Here is a 16,013-nt window from a genome sequence, read left to right as displayed (position 1 = left end):
CTGCAATGTTGATGAAGATGATTCGCACTCAAAACTCTTGATAGTTCTACTCGTCACACTCCGTTCAATCTATCGTGAGCAAGCAGTAGTAACCACACATAAGCAATCACTCAAAAGATCGAGAAAGAACGAAGAAAACTATTCGGAAAACATCAAAACAAAGCAAATAACTCTTGCAACATAAAACAATTTCTAACAGTACCAAAATTATGTGAATTTGGCCTTATCAGAAAGTTTAGGTCAAGAGCTTCGATTTGCAAAAAGAATCAACTCAAACGGAGTTACGGAACTCAAGTTATGAACAAAAGAAGTTTGAATATAAATCTGTTTGAATTCAAATTTTAAAACTTTCAAAAACATGTTTAAGTTATTTTACTGGATAGAGGGGATCATAACGAAGACGTGGGCGTTGGTTTCGTTGGATTTGGACAAACGGGTGAAAAGTTATGATCGTTTGAAAACCAGGGGCTAATCTGCAAATAAAATATTTACGGATAGGTCCCTGACGTAAAACTAACAGAAAAAGAAAAGGACTAAATAACGAACGTCCGTTAACTAGTTCTAAACAGTGGATGTTCGTTGTTTAATAAAACCCTAAAAAAAAGACCTAGTCTAGTTTTTTTTTAGAAAAACCGAACAAAAGAAAAACCGGGCGGCGGTTTACCGGTTCGCGGCGGTTCGGGCGGATCGGCCGGCGGGTCGGGTCCGGCGAGGTCGGGGCAGTGCCGTGCTCCGGCGACGGCGGTCGGCGAGGGCGGCGCGCGGGCAAGGCGAGGGTGGCGAGCTCCGGCGCGGCGGCTCAGGCGCGGGGCAAGGCACGGGCGGCGGCGCAGGCGAGCGGTGGTGGCGCGGGCGGCGGAGCTTCGGCGGATCTCGCCGGCGGCGGCGAGATGCGGGAGGCGCGGCGGCGCGAGCAGAGGGAGAGAGGGGGGTCCTGGGCGGCGGCTTTATGGGGGGGCGAGGAGGCGTGGGGAAGGGGGCAGAGGAGACCGGCGGCGGCACGGAGGCGGCGGCGACGGCATGGCGGCTCGGGACTCCGTCCCGAGCTCGGGGACGAGCGGGGTGGGCCGGCTGGGCCGTGGCCTGGCGAACTGGGCCGGCCCGGTCCGGTCGGTCCAGAGGATTTTTTTTAAACAGCGCAAGGAAAATAAAAAAAACTTAAATAAAAAAATAAAAAAATACTATAAGCATATAATATACCAAAATTTTCAGAAAAAGATTTCCTACAACGTGAACATTTTTGTAGAGTCAAATAAAATACACAAATTTTTTAATAAATCAAACAGTGCTGCTGCCCTAATAAAATCCAATAAAAATCATTTTAAAAATACCAAAATGATTTCAAATTTATTTTTCTCCAATTTTTTGATGTAGGGAATCATGTTACCCTATTTTCTGTATATTTTATTTTTGGAGAAAAATAATTTGAATAAAACTCAAATAACTCCAATATTTAAAAATAATTGCAATGGGAGTTTGAATAAATCCTTTGAAACTTCCAACTCATATTTCATTTGTTTTGAAGAAGTCATTTTATCTTCTCTCGTGAAAATCATTGAGTTGCATAAAGTTTCAGAAATGGGAAATATTTTCAAATGAAATTCAAATATTTTCAACACCCCTTGTCATTAAAATAAGTGGAAGAAGTCATGTCATCTTCTCTCCAGGGTTTTGTGGTGAAAAGAATTTTGAATTCATAGAGATCATAAAAGCAAAATGAAAGTTTGGGAAAGTCCTTTTATTCCCTCTCATTTAACTTTCAAAAGATTTCGAATTCACTCACTTTCAGTCAATCAATCAAATAATCAGCCCAATCTATCTGTTTATTATAACATTCCAAAATTTAGAATTTTGGGATGTTACACGGAAGCGTTATGACAACGCGGTTGATGTAGTCGTACGTCTTCACGATCCGACCGATCCAAGTACCGAACGCACGGCACCTCTGAGTTCAGCACACGTTCAGCTCAATGACGTCCCACGAACTCCGATCCAGTAGAGCTTCGAGGGAGAGTTATGTCAGCACGACGGCGTGATGACGGTGATGATGATGCTACCGACGCAGGGCTTCACCTAAGCACCGCTACGATATTACCGAGGTGGATTATGGTGGAGGAGGCACCGCACACGGCTAAAAGATCAATGACCAACTTGTGTGTCTATGGGGTGCCCCCTGGCCACGTCTATAAAGGATGGAGGAAGGAGGAGGCCGGCCCTCATAGGGCGCGCCCAAGTGTGGACTCCTACTAGGACTCCCTAGTCCTAGTAGGATTCCACCTCCCACATGGAATAGGAAAAAGGGAAGGGAGAAGGAGAAGGAAGGAAGGGCCCCCCTCCCTAGTCCAATTCGGACCAGTCCATGGGGAGGGGTGCGGCCACCCTTTGAGGCCTTTCTCTCCTTTCCCGTATGGCCCATTAAGGCCCAATACGATTTCCCGTAACTCTCCGGTACTCCAAAAAATACCCGAATCATTCGGAACCTTTCCGATGTCCGAATATAGTCGTCCAATATATCGATCTTTATGTCTCGACCATTTCGAGACTCCTCATCATGTCCCCGATCTCATCCGGGACTCCGAACTACCTTCGGTCATCAAATCACATAAACTCATAATACAAATCGTCACCGAACGTTAAGCGTGCGGACCCTACGGGTTCGAAAACTATGTAGACATGACCGAGACACGTCTCCGGTCAATAACCAATAGCGGAACCTGGATGCTCATATTGGCTCCTACATATTCTACGAAGATCTTTATCGGTCAAACCGCATAACAACATACGTTGTTCCCTTTGTCATCGGTATGTTACTTGCCCGAGATTCGATCGTCGGTATCTCAATACCTAGCTCAATCTCATTATCGGCAAGTCTATTTACTCGTTCCGTAATGCATCATCCCGCAACTAACTGATTAGTTGCATTGCTTGCAAGGCTTATAGTGATGTGCATTACCGAGAGGGCCCAGAGATACGTCTCCGATACTCGGAGTGACAAATCCTAATCTCGATCTATGCCAACCCAACAAGTACCATCGGAGACACCTGTAGAGCACCTTTATAATCACCCAGTTACATTGTGACGTTTGGTAGCACACAAAGTGTTCCTCCGGTATTCGGGGGTTGCGTAATCTCATAGTCATAGGAACATGTATAAGTCATGAAGAAAGCAATAGCAATATACTAAACGATCGTATGCTAAGCTAACGGAATGGGTCAAGTCAATCACATCAGTCTCTAATGATGTGATCCCGTTAATCAAATGACAACTCATGTCTATGGCTAGGAAACTTAACCATCTTTGATTCAACGAGCTAGTCAAGTAGAGGCATACTAGTGACACTTTATTTGTCTATGTATTCACACATGTACTAAGTTTCCGGTTAATACAAATCTAGAATGAATAATAAACATTTATCATGATATAAGGAAATATAAATAACAACTTTATTATTGCCTCTAGGGCATATTTCCTTCACCACGTGCTTCGACTGTGGGGTAGTCGGGCACTGCCAGGTGGATTGCACTCAGCCTCCGGCCTGCTTCTGATGCAAGAGGACGGACCACCCCGCCGCACTTTGCCCCGACCACCAGCTGATACGTCTCCAACGTATCTATAATTTTTGATTGATCCATGCGATTATATTATCTATTTTGGATATTTATGGGCTTTATTAAACACTTTTATATTATTTTTGGGACTAACCTATTAACCCAGAGCCCAGTGCCAGTTTTTGTTTTTTTGCCTTGTTTCAGTGTTTCGGAGAAAATGAATATCAAACGAAGTCCAAACGGAATGAAACCTTCGGGAGAGTTATTTTTGGAACGGAAGCAATCCAGAAGACTTGGAGTGTACGTAAGGGAAGCAACGAGGAAGGCATGAGGCAGGGGGCGCGCCCACCCCCTGGGCGCGCCCTCCACACTCGTGGGCCCCTCGTGGCTCCCCTTACTGACTTCTTTCGCCTATATATCTCCATATACCCTAAAACCATCGAGGAACAGAAGAGATCGGGAGTTTCACCGCCGCAAGCCTTTGTAGCCACCAAAAACCAATCGGGACCCTGTTCCGGCACCCTGTCGGAGGGGGGATCCATCACCGGTGGCCATCTTCATCATCCCGGCGCTCTCCATGACGAGGAGGGAGTAGTTCACCCTCGGGGCTGAGGGTATGTACCAGTAGCTATGTGTTTGATCTCTCTCTCATGTTCTTGAGGTGATACGTTCTTGATGTATCGCGAGCTTTGCTATTGTAGTTGGATCCTCTGATGTTTTTCCCCCTCTACTCTCTCGTAATGGATTGAGTTTTCCCTTTGAAGTTGTCTTATCGGATTGAGTCTTTAAGGATTTGAGAACACTAGATGTATGTCTTGTGTGGGATACCCGTGGTGACAATGGGGTATTCTATTGATCCACTTGATGTATGTTTTGGTGATCAACTTGCGGGTTCCGCCCATGAACCTATGCATAGGGGTTGGCACACATTTTCGTCTTGACTCTCCGGTAGAAACTTCCTCTTTGAAGTACTTTGTGTTGGTTGAATAGATGAATCTGAGATTGTGTGATGCATATCGTATAATCATACCCACGGATACTTGAGGTGACATTGGAGTATCTAGGTGACATTAGGGTTTTGGTTGATTTGTGTCTTAAGGTGTTATTCTAGTACGAACTCTATGATAGATCGAACGGAAAGAATAGCTTCGTGTTATTTTACTACGGACTCTTGAATAGATCGAGCAGAAAGAATAACTTTGAGGTGGTCTCGTACCCTACCATAATCTCTTCGTTTGTTCTCCGCTATTAGTGACTTTGGAGTGACTCTTTGTTGCATGTTGAGGGATATTTATATGATCCAATTATGTTATTATTGTTGAGAGAACTTGCACTAGTGAAAGTATGAACCCTAGGCCTTGTTTCCTAGCATTGCAATACCGTTTACGCTCACTTTTATCGCTTGCTACCTTGCCATTTTTATATTTTCAGATTACAATTACCCATATCTACCATCCATATTGCACTTGTATCACCATCTCTTCGCCGAACTAGTGCACCTATACAATTTACCATTGTATTGGGTGTGTTGGGGACACAAGAGACTCTTTGTTATTTGGTTGCAGGGTTGTTTGAGAGAGACCATCTTCATCCTACGCCTCCCACGGATTGATAAACCTTAGGTCATCCACTTGAGGGAAATTTGCTACTGTCCTACAAACCTCTGCACTTGGAGGCCCAACAACATCTACAATAAGAAGGTTGTGTAGTAGACATCAAGCTCTTTTCTGGCGCCGTTGCCGGGGAGGTTAGCGCTTGAAGGTATATCTTTAGATATTGCAATCGAATCTTTTTGTTTCTTGTTTTATCACTAGTTTAGTCTATAAAAGAAAACTACAAAAAAATGGAATTGAGGGTTCCTCATATGCTTCATCTTTTTAATGTCTTTCGTGAAAATGATGGGAAGGAAAATTGTGCTCAAGTACTAGAAGAAGAATTACATAGAATGCTTGGCATAAAATATGTGAATGATGAGCATGATTGCAATGTTGTTAGTGTGAATTCTTTGAATACCCATGATTCTAATGATATGCAAAGCCACAAGCTTGGGGAAGCTATGTTTGATGAAGATGATATTTTTTGTCCCCCAAGCTTTGATGAGCAAATTTACTATGATGAAAGCATGCCTCCTATCTATGATGATTATTGTGATGACACGTATGCTATAAAGAATAATTATAACCATGAAACTTGTCATCTTGATCTTAATTTTCAATCACATGATAGTTATTTTGTTGAGTTTGCTCCCACTACTATTCATGAGAACAAATTTGCTTATGTGGAGAGTAATAAAATTTCTATGCAAGTAGATCATGAAAAGAATGCTTTAAGTGATAGTTATATTGTTAAATTAATTCATGATGCTACTGAAAATTATTATGAGGGAGGAACATATGCTTGTAGGAATTGCAATAATATCAAGTTTCCTCTCTATGTGCTTAAAGTTTTGAAGTTATGCTTGTTTTGCCTTCCTATGCTAGTTGATTATTGTTCCCATAAGTTGTTTGCTCACAAAATCCCTATGCATAGGAAGTGGGTTAGACTTAAATGTGCTAGTCATATTCTTCATGATGCTCTCTTTATGTTTCAATTCTTATCTTTTATGTGAGCATCATTGAAATCATCATGCCTAGCTAGGGGCGTTAAACGTTAGCGCTTGTTGGGAGGCAAGCCAATTTTATTTTAGTTTCTTGCTTTTTGGTTCTGTTTAGGAATAAATAATCCATCTAGCTTCTGTTTAGATGTGTTTTTGTGTTTTAGTTAGTGTTTGTGCCAAGTAGAACCTTTGGGAAGACTTGGGTGAAGTTTATATGATCTTGCTGTAAAAAACAGAAACTTTAGCACTCACGAGATTAGCTACAACTTTTTACTGGAGAGTGATATTTAGTTGATTCTTTTTGCACCTGATCACTAGACAAATTCCTCACGTCTATAAATTTATTTCAGAATTTTTTGAGTTCCAGAAGTTTGCGTTAGTTACAGATTACTACAGACCGTTCTATTTTTGACAGATTCTGTTTTTCGTGTGTTGTTTGCTTATTTTGATGAATCTATGGCTAGTAAAATAGTTTATAAACCATAGATAAGTTGGAATACAGTAGATTTAACACCAATAAAAATAAAGAATGAGTTCATTACAGTACCTTGAAGTGGTGTTTTTTTTCTTTCGCTAACGGAGCTCACGAGATTTTCTGTTAAGTTTTGTGTTGTGAAGTTTTCAAGTTTTGGGTAAAGATTCGATGGACTATGGAATAAGGAGTGGCTAGAGCCTAAGCTTGGGGATTCCAAGGCACCCCAAGGTAATATCCAAGGACAACCAAGAGCCTAAGCTTGGGGATGCCCCGGATGGCATCCCCTCTTTCGTCTTCGTTCATCGGTAACTTTACTTGGAGCTATATTTTTATTCACCACATGATATGTGTTTTGCTTGGAGCGTCATTTTATTTTCTTTTATTTTTCTTGCTGTTTGAATAAAATACCAAGATCTGAAATTATTAAATGTTAGAGAGTCTTCACATAGTTGCATAATTATTTGGCTACTCATTGATCTTCACTTATATCTTTCGGAGTAGTTTGTCGTTTGCTCTAGGGCTTCACTTATATCTTTTTAGAGAACGTCGGCGGATTTATTTTGAAGAAATATATGAAATCTCATGCTTCACTTATATTATTTTGAGAGTCCTAAACAGCATGGTAATTTGCTTTGGTTATGAAACTAGTCCTAATATGATGGGCATCCAAGATGGGTATAATAAAAACTTTCATATAGAGTGCATTGAATACTATGAGAAGTTTGATTCCTTATGATTGTTTTGAGATATGAAGATGGTGATATTAGAGTCATGCTAGTGGATTAGTTGTGAATTTGAGAGATACTTTTTCTAAAGTTTGTGATTCCCGTAGCATGCACGTATGGTGAACCGTTATGTGATGAAGTCGGAGCATGATTTATTTATTGATTGTCTTCCTTATGAGTGGCGGTCGGGGACGAGCGATGGTCTTTTCCTACCAATCTATCCCCCTAGGAGCATGCGCGTAATACTTTGTTTTGATAACTAATAGATTTTTGCAATAAGTATATGAGTTCTTTAGGACTAATGTTGAGTCCATGGATTATACACACTCTCACCCTTCCACCATTGCTAGCCTCTCTAATACCGCGCACCTTTCGCCGGTATCATACACCCACCATATACCCTCCTCAAAACAGCCACCATACCTACCTATTATGGCACTTTCATAGCCATTCCGAGATATATTGCCATGCAACTTTCCACCGTTCCGTTTATTATGACACGCTCCATCATTGTCATATTGCTTTGCATGATCATGTAGTTGACATCGTATTTGTGGCAAAGCCACCGTTCATAATTCTTTCATACATGTCACTCATGAGTCATTGCACATCCCGATACACCGCCGGTGGCATTCATATAGAGTCATATTTGGTTCTAAGTATCGAGTTGCAATTCTTGAGTTGTAAGTAAATAAAAGTGTGATGATCATCATTATTAGAGCATTGTCCCAGTGAGGAAAGGATGATGGAGAGTATGATTCCCCCACAAGTTGGGATGAGACTCCGCACGAAAATAAAAAAAGGAAAAAAAAAGAGGCCATAAAAAGAGAGAAAAGGCCCAAATAAAAAAATAAAAAAATGAGAGAAAAAGAGAGAAGGGGCAATGCTACTATCCTTTTACCACACTTGTGCTTCAAAGTAGCACCATGATCTTCATGATAGAGAGTCTCCTATGTTGTCACTTTCATATACTAGTGGGAATCTTTCATTATAGAACTTGGCTTGCATATTCCAATGATGGGCTTCCTCAAAATGCCCTAGGTCTTTGTGAGCAAGTGAGTTGGATGCACACCCACTTAGTTTCTTTTGTTGAGCTTTCATACACTTATAGCTCTAGTGCATCCGTTGCATGGAAATCCCTACTCACTCACATTGATATCTATTGATGGGCATCTCCATAGCCCGTTGATACGCCTAGTTGATGTGAGACTATCTTCTCCTTTTTGTCTTCTCCACAACCACCATTCTATTCCACCTATAGTGCTATGTCCATGGCTCACGCTCATGTATTGCGTGAAAGTTGAAAAGGTTTGAGAACATCAAAAGTATGAAACAATTGCTTGGCTTGTCATCGGGGTTGTGCATGATTTAATATTTTGTGTGATGAAGATAGAGCATAGCCAGACTATATGATTTTGTAGGGATAGCTTTCTTTGCCCATGTTATTTTGAGAAGACATGATTGCTTTGTTAGTATGCTTGAAGTATTATTGTTTTCATGTCAATATTAAAATTTTGTCTTGAATCTTATGGATCTGAATATTCTTGCCACAATAAAGAAAATTACGTTGAGAACTATGTTAGGTAGCATTCCACATCAAAAATTCTATTTTTATCATTTACCTACTCAAGGACGGGCAGGAATTAAGCTTGGGGATGCTGATACGTCTCCAACGTATCTATAATTTTTGATTGTTCCATGCTATTATATTATCTGTTTTGGATGTTTATGGGCTTTATTAAACACTTTTATATTATTTTTGGGACTAACCTATTAACCCAGAGCCCAGTGCCAGTTTCTGTTTTTTGCCATGTTTCAGTGTTTTGGAGAAAAGGAATATCAAACGGAGTCCAAACGGAATGAAACCTTCGGGAGAGTTATTTTTGGAACGGAAGCAATCCAGAAGACTTGGAGTGTACGTAAGGGAAGCAACGAGGAAGGCACGAGGCAGGGGGCGCGCCCACCCCCTGGGCACGCCCTCCACCCTCGTGGGCCCCTCATGGCTCCCCTTACCGACTTCTTTCGCCTATATATCTCCATATACCCTAAAACCATCGAGGAACAAAAGAGATCGGGAGTTTCGCCGCCGCAAGCCTTTGTAGCCACCAAAAACCAATCGGGACCCTGTTCCGGCACCCTGCCGGGGGGGATCCATCACCGGTGGCCATCTTCATCATCCCGGCGCTCTCCATGACGAGGAGGGAGTAGTTCACCCTCGGGGCTGAGGGTATGTACCAGTAGCTATGTGTTTGATCTCTCTCTCGTGTTCTTGAGGTGATATGATCTTGATGTATCGTGAGCTTTGCTATTGTAGTTGGATCCTACGATGTTTTCCCCTTCTACTCTATTGTAATGGATTGAGTTTTCCCTTTGAAGTTGTCTTATTGGATTGAGTCTTTAAGGATTTGAGAACACTTGATGTATGTCTTGCGTGGGATACCCGTGGTGACAATGGGGTATTCTATTGATCCACTTGATGTATGTTTTGGTGATCAACTTGCGGGTTCCGCCCATGAACCTATGCATAGGGGTTGGCACACGTTTTCGTCTTGACTCTCCGGTAGAAACTTTGGGGCACTCTTTGAAGTACTTTGTGTTGGTTGAATAGATGAATCTGAGATTGTGTGATGCATATCGTATAATCATACCCACGGATACTTGAGGTGACATTGGAGTATCTAGGTGACATTGGGGTTTTGGTTGATTTGTGTCTTAAGGTGTTATTCTAGTACGAACTCTATGATAGATCGAACGGAAAGAATAGCTTCGTGTTATTTTACTACAGACTCTTGAATAGATTGAGCAGAAAGAATAACTTTGAGGTGGTCTCGTACCCTACCATAATCTCTTCGTTTGTTCTCCGCTATTAGTGACTTTGGAGTGACTCTTTGTTGCATGTTGAGGGATATTTATATGATCCAATTATGTTATTATTGTTGAGAGAACTTGCACTAGTGAAAGTATGAACCCTAGGCCTTGTTTCCTAGCATTGCAATACCGTTTACGCTCACTTTTATCGCTTGCTACCTTGCCGTTTTTATATTTTCAGATTACAATTACCCATATCTACCATCCATATTGCACTTGTATCACCATATCTTCGCCGAACTAGTGCACCTATACAATTTACCATTGTATTGGGTGTGTTGGGGACACAATAGACTCTTTGTTATTTGGTTGCAGGGTTGTTTGAGAGAGACCATCTTCATCCTATGCCTCCCACGGATTGATAAACCTTAGGTCATCCACTTGAGGGAAATTTTCTACTGTCCTACAAACCTCTGCACTTGGAGGCCCAACAATGTCTACAAGAAGAAGGTTGTGTAGTAGACATCACCAGCCCATTGCGGTGCTTGGGCTGTTCGGCTATGCGCTCGACGACCCGGGCTTCTTCCAGATGGACCTCCCCGAGCCCGAGCCAACCCACCCATGACCGCACTCATCTCGGTCTTGGATGGCAAGACGGCGTCTCCGACCATCATCTCCGAGGAGCTCCGCCACCTGTTCAACCCGGACTGGGATTGGGAGGTGACCCCGATCTCAGACCGGGAGTTCACCGTGGTCTTCCCCGACCCGATCAGTCTTCGCTACGGCACCCACAGCGCCAGACTCACGCTCGCCCTCAACCAGCTCTCCGCCCGCATCTCTGTCCCGTCAGTGGACCCGCTTGCGGTGGCCACCTTGTCCATGGTGTGAGTGTAGATCCGTGGACTCCCGCCACCGGCTAGGGACGAGGGGGTCATCCGTGGCTTGTCCCATTTATTGGGCAAGTTTGTAGCAGTCGACGCCGCTTCTCTGCCCAAGGGCCCTACTGTGTGTGTGCAGATCAAGTCTTCAGACCCCGCCAAGCTCAAGACGATGATCAGGATGTTCTTCAACGACGTCGGGTACGACTTACGCATCTCGGTTGAGGGTGGGACTCCCACCAATCCCCTCAGCTCGGATGACGGAGGGGGTGCCGACCCCGCGGCTGGGTCTGGTGGGGGTGCTGCCCCGCACGGCTCCCCCCGTCGCTCCCGCAGCCGTTCACCATGCTCCGAGGCCTCCGACGACGACTCAACTGATCCTGGGGACGATCCCCCTCCTGCCGGTTCCTCCCACCCCTCGTCCGCCCACTGCTCGGGGCTCGGCTCCCACGACGCCTACCCTGGGGTTGGGTCCCTCGACGCCTGCCCGAGGGACGAGTCCGAGGACATTGAGGCCATTGCAGCCATGCTCGACGAGGCTGCCACCCTTCCTCCCCCCTTCCTCCCCCCGCCGCTATCCTTGTCGGAGGAGGAAGGGGGCGGTGACAGCCGGGGTAGCATGGAGGTCCGGCCTCCGTCCTCCCCTCAGCTCGTGTCTCCGATGCCTGTCCGGGAGGACCCTCCGGCGCCAGCGCTTCTGGAGTCCGGCCTCGCGGCTACCTTCCCTCCCGCGTCGTCCAGCCTCCCAAGTCCCGGGGCCGCCACCGCTCGGCCTCTACTCTGGCCTCGTCTGCCCAGAAGAGTGCCAGGCTTGAGGCGGCTCCGCGGCTGACCGGGGCTTCGCCGACTGCAGTGGAGAAGGTCTCCCGTCATGTCGCCATCCGCAACCTTGACACAGGTTCGTCCGACTCTCAGGCTCCATGTTCTAATTCTGATGATACTTGCGACAATTCCTTTTCCGCCCCTTGTTGGTGTCCCGCTTGGTCATCTGGCCAAGGTCGCTGATACGTCTCCAACGTATCTATAATTTTTTATTGTTCTATGCTATTATATATTCAGTTTTGGATGTTTAATGGGCTTTATTATACACTTTTATATTATTTTTGGGACTAACCTATTAACCCAAGGCCCAGTGCAAATTGCTATTTTTTGCCTATTTCAGTGTTTTGTAGAAAAGGAATATCAAACGGAGTCCAAACAGAATGAAACCTTCGGGAGAGTTATTTTTGGAACAAACGTGATCCAGAGGACTTGGAATGGACGTCAAGTAATCAACGAGGAGGCCACGAGGCAGGGAGGCGCGCCTGTCCCCCTGGGCGCGCCCCCCACCCTCGTGGGCCCCTCGTGGCTCCACCGACCTACTTCTTCCTCCTATATATACCTACGTGCCCCGAAACCATCCAGGAGCACCACGAAACCCTAGTTCCACCGCCGCAACCTTCTGTACCCGCGAGATCCCATCTTGGGGCCTTTTCCGGCGCTCCGTCGGAGGGGGCATCGATCACGGAGGGCTTCTACATCAACACCATAGCCTCTCCGATGATGTCTGAGTAGTTTACCTCAGACCTTAGGGTCCATAGTTATTAGCTAGATGGCTTCTTCTCTCTCTTTGGTTCTCAATACAAAGTTCTCCTCAATTCTCTTGGAGATCTATTCGATGTAACTCTTTTTGCGGTGTGTTTGTCGAGATCCGATGAATTGTGGGTTTATGATCAAGATTATCTATGAACAATATTTGAATCTCCTCTGAATTCTTTTATGTATGATTGGTTATCTTTGCAAGTCTCTTCAAATTATCAGTTTGGTTTGGCCTACTAGATTGATCTTTCTTGCAATGGGAGAAGTGCTTAGCTTTGGGTTCAATCATGCGGTGCTCGATCCCAGTGACAGTAGGGGAAATGACACGTATTGTATTTTTGCCATCGAGGATAAAAAGATGGGGTTTATATCATATTGCTTGAGTTTATACCTCTACATCATGTCATCTTGCTTAATGCGTTACTCTGTTCTTATGAACTTAATACTCTAGATGCATGCTGGATAGTGGTCGATGTGTGGAGTAATAGTAGTAGATGCAGGCAGGAGTCGGTCTACTTGTCGCGGACGTGATGCCTATATACATGATCATGCCTAGATATTCTCATAACTATGCTCAATTCTATCAATTGCTCGACAGTAATTTGTTCACCCACCGTAATACTTATGCTCTTGAGAGAAGCCACTAGTGAAACCTATGGCCCCCGGGTCTATTTTCCATCATATTAATCTCCCGTCAACTAGCTATTTCTGGCGCCGTTTATTTTACTTTGCAATCTTTACTTTTAGTCTTTATCATAAAAATACCAAAAATATTATCTTATCATCTCTATCAGATCTGACTTTTGCAAGTGGCCATGAAGGGATTGACAACCCCTTTATCGCGTTGGTTGCAAGGTTTTTATTTGTTTGTGTAGGTACGAGGGACTTGCGTGTGTCCTCCTACTGGATTGATACCTTGGTTCTCAAAAACTGAGGGAAATACTTACGCTACTTTGCTGCATCACCCTTTCCTCTTCAAGGGAGAACCAACACATGCTCAAGAGGTAGCAAGAAGGATTTCTGGCGCCGTTGCCGGGGAGTCTACACACAAGACATACCAAGTACCCATCACAAACTCTTATCCCTCGCATTACATTATTCGCCATTTGCCTCTCGTTTTCCTCTCCCCCGCTTCACCCTTGCCGTTTTATTCACCATTCTTCTGTTCGTCTTTTTTGTTTGCTTTGATGTATTACTTGGCTCGTTTGCTCGTTTGGTTGGAATAGTTGTTTATTTATTGCTAAACAGAGAACCTAAGATCTATGGATCCTCATCCGCTTGCTAATATTTTTAAGAGATCCAATTATGATGAACCAATTGCTAGTGAGTTTTGTGCACTAGATTATCTTTATGAAGTTTTGCTTGAAATTCGTGAATCTGAAAATTATGATGAAGAAATTTATGAAGAGATTCACAATAACTCCTTGAATAAAAAGCATGATTGCAATGATTTTACTATAAATTCTCTTGATGCCAATTGTGCTAATAATACGCAAAACCCTAAGCCTGGGGATGCTAGTTTTGCTATGTCTACTACTTGTTGGAATGATCACGATTGGTGTGATTCTTCTTATGATCCTGAAAATTTATTTAAGCCCCATGATGAATATGAGATTGATGATAGTGTTTGCAATAATATTGAAAGTGGGTTTGGAAGAGCGTCAACTTTAGATCCCACATATTTGGAGAATGTTCAATCTTATGGTATTTTTGATAAAAGTGGGTTTGGAGAGGTCATGACTTTAGTTAATGATAATCCCACTATTTTGGAAGAGTGTCAACTTCGCATGCATGTGGATCGTGTTGAGAATATGTTATGTGATAGCTATTTTGTTTAATTTTCCTATGATCCTACATGTAATTATTATGAGAGAGGAAAATATGGTTGTAGAAATTTTTATCTTACTAAATTACCTCTCGTCATGTTGAGATTGCTATCGTCTCTTTGTTCTTCCTTGCATATGCTAATTTTTGCTTGCTATGATAATTTGTTTGCTTATAAAATGCCTATGCATAAGAATTATGTTAAACTTAGATGTGTTTGTCACGTGTTTTATGATGCCCTTTTTGCGCTTTAATTCTTATCTTTTATGTGAGCATCATTGAAATCTCAATGCCTAGCTAAAAAGGCTTTAAAGAAAAGCGCTTGTTGGGAGACAACCCAATATTTATCCTTGCTGTTTAGCAAATAAATATTTGATCTAGCCTCTGGTTAGATTTATTTTTATGTTTTAATTAGTGTTTGTGCCAAGTTAAACCTATAGGATCTTCTTGGATGATAGTTATTTGATCTTGCTGAAAAAGTCAGAAACTTTCTGTTCACGAAAACAATTGTTAAAAATCACCGGAACGTGATAAAATACTGATTCAAATTGCAGTAGATCAATAAACAAATTATTTAGGTCGTCCTATTCTGGTAGATTTTTCTGAGTTACAGAAGTTTGCGTTAGATACAGATTACTACAGACTATTCTGTTTTTGACAGATTCTGTTTTTCGTGTGTTGTTTGCTTATTTTGATGAATCTATGGCTAGTAACGGAGCTTATGAACCATAGAGAAGTTGGAATAGAGTAGGTTTAACACCAATATAAATAAATAATGAGTTCATTACAGTACCTTAAAGTGGTGGTTCGTTTTATTTCGCTAACGGAGCTCATGAGATTTTCTGTTGAGTTTTGTGTTGTGAAGTTTTCATGTTTTGGGTAAAGATTTGATGGATTATGGAACAAGGAGTGGCAAGAACCTAAGCTTGGGGATGCCCAAGGCACCCCAAGGTAAAATCCAAGGACAACCAAAATCCTAAGCATGGGGATGCCCCGGAAGGCATCCCCTCTTTCGTCTTCGTCCATCGGTAACTTTACTTGATGCTATATTTTTATTCACCACATGATATGTGTTTTGCTTGGAGCATCTTGTATGATTTGAGTCTTTGCTTTTTAGTTTGCCACAATCATCCTTGCTGTACACACCTTTTGAGAGAGACACACATGATTCGGAATTTTTTAGAATACTCTATGTGCTTCACTTATATCTTTTGAGCTATATAGTTTTTGCTCTAGCGCTTCACTTATATCTTTTAGAGCACGGTGGTGGTTTAGTTTATAGAAATTATTGATCTCTCATGCTTCACTTATATTATCTTGAGAGTCCTTTAGAACAGCATGGTAATTTGCTTTGGTTGAAATTTTAGTCCTAGAAGTGATGAACATCCAAAAGGGATATAATAAAAACTATCATAGGAAGTGCATTGAATACTATGAGAAGTTTGATACTTGATAATTGTTTTGAGATATGAAGATGGTGATATTAGAGTCATGCTAGTTGAGTGGTTATGAATTTGAGAAATACTTGTGTTAAAGTTTGCGATTCCCGTAGCATGCACGTATGGTGAACCGTTATGTGA

The sequence above is a fragment of the Aegilops tauschii genome, chromosome 7 (assembly GCF_002575655.3).
Source record: "Aegilops tauschii subsp. strangulata cultivar AL8/78 chromosome 7, Aet v6.0, whole genome shotgun sequence".
In the NCBI taxonomy this organism is placed as follows: domain Eukaryota; kingdom Viridiplantae; phylum Streptophyta; class Magnoliopsida; order Poales; family Poaceae; genus Aegilops; species Aegilops tauschii.
This window is presented reverse-complemented; position numbering follows the sequence as displayed.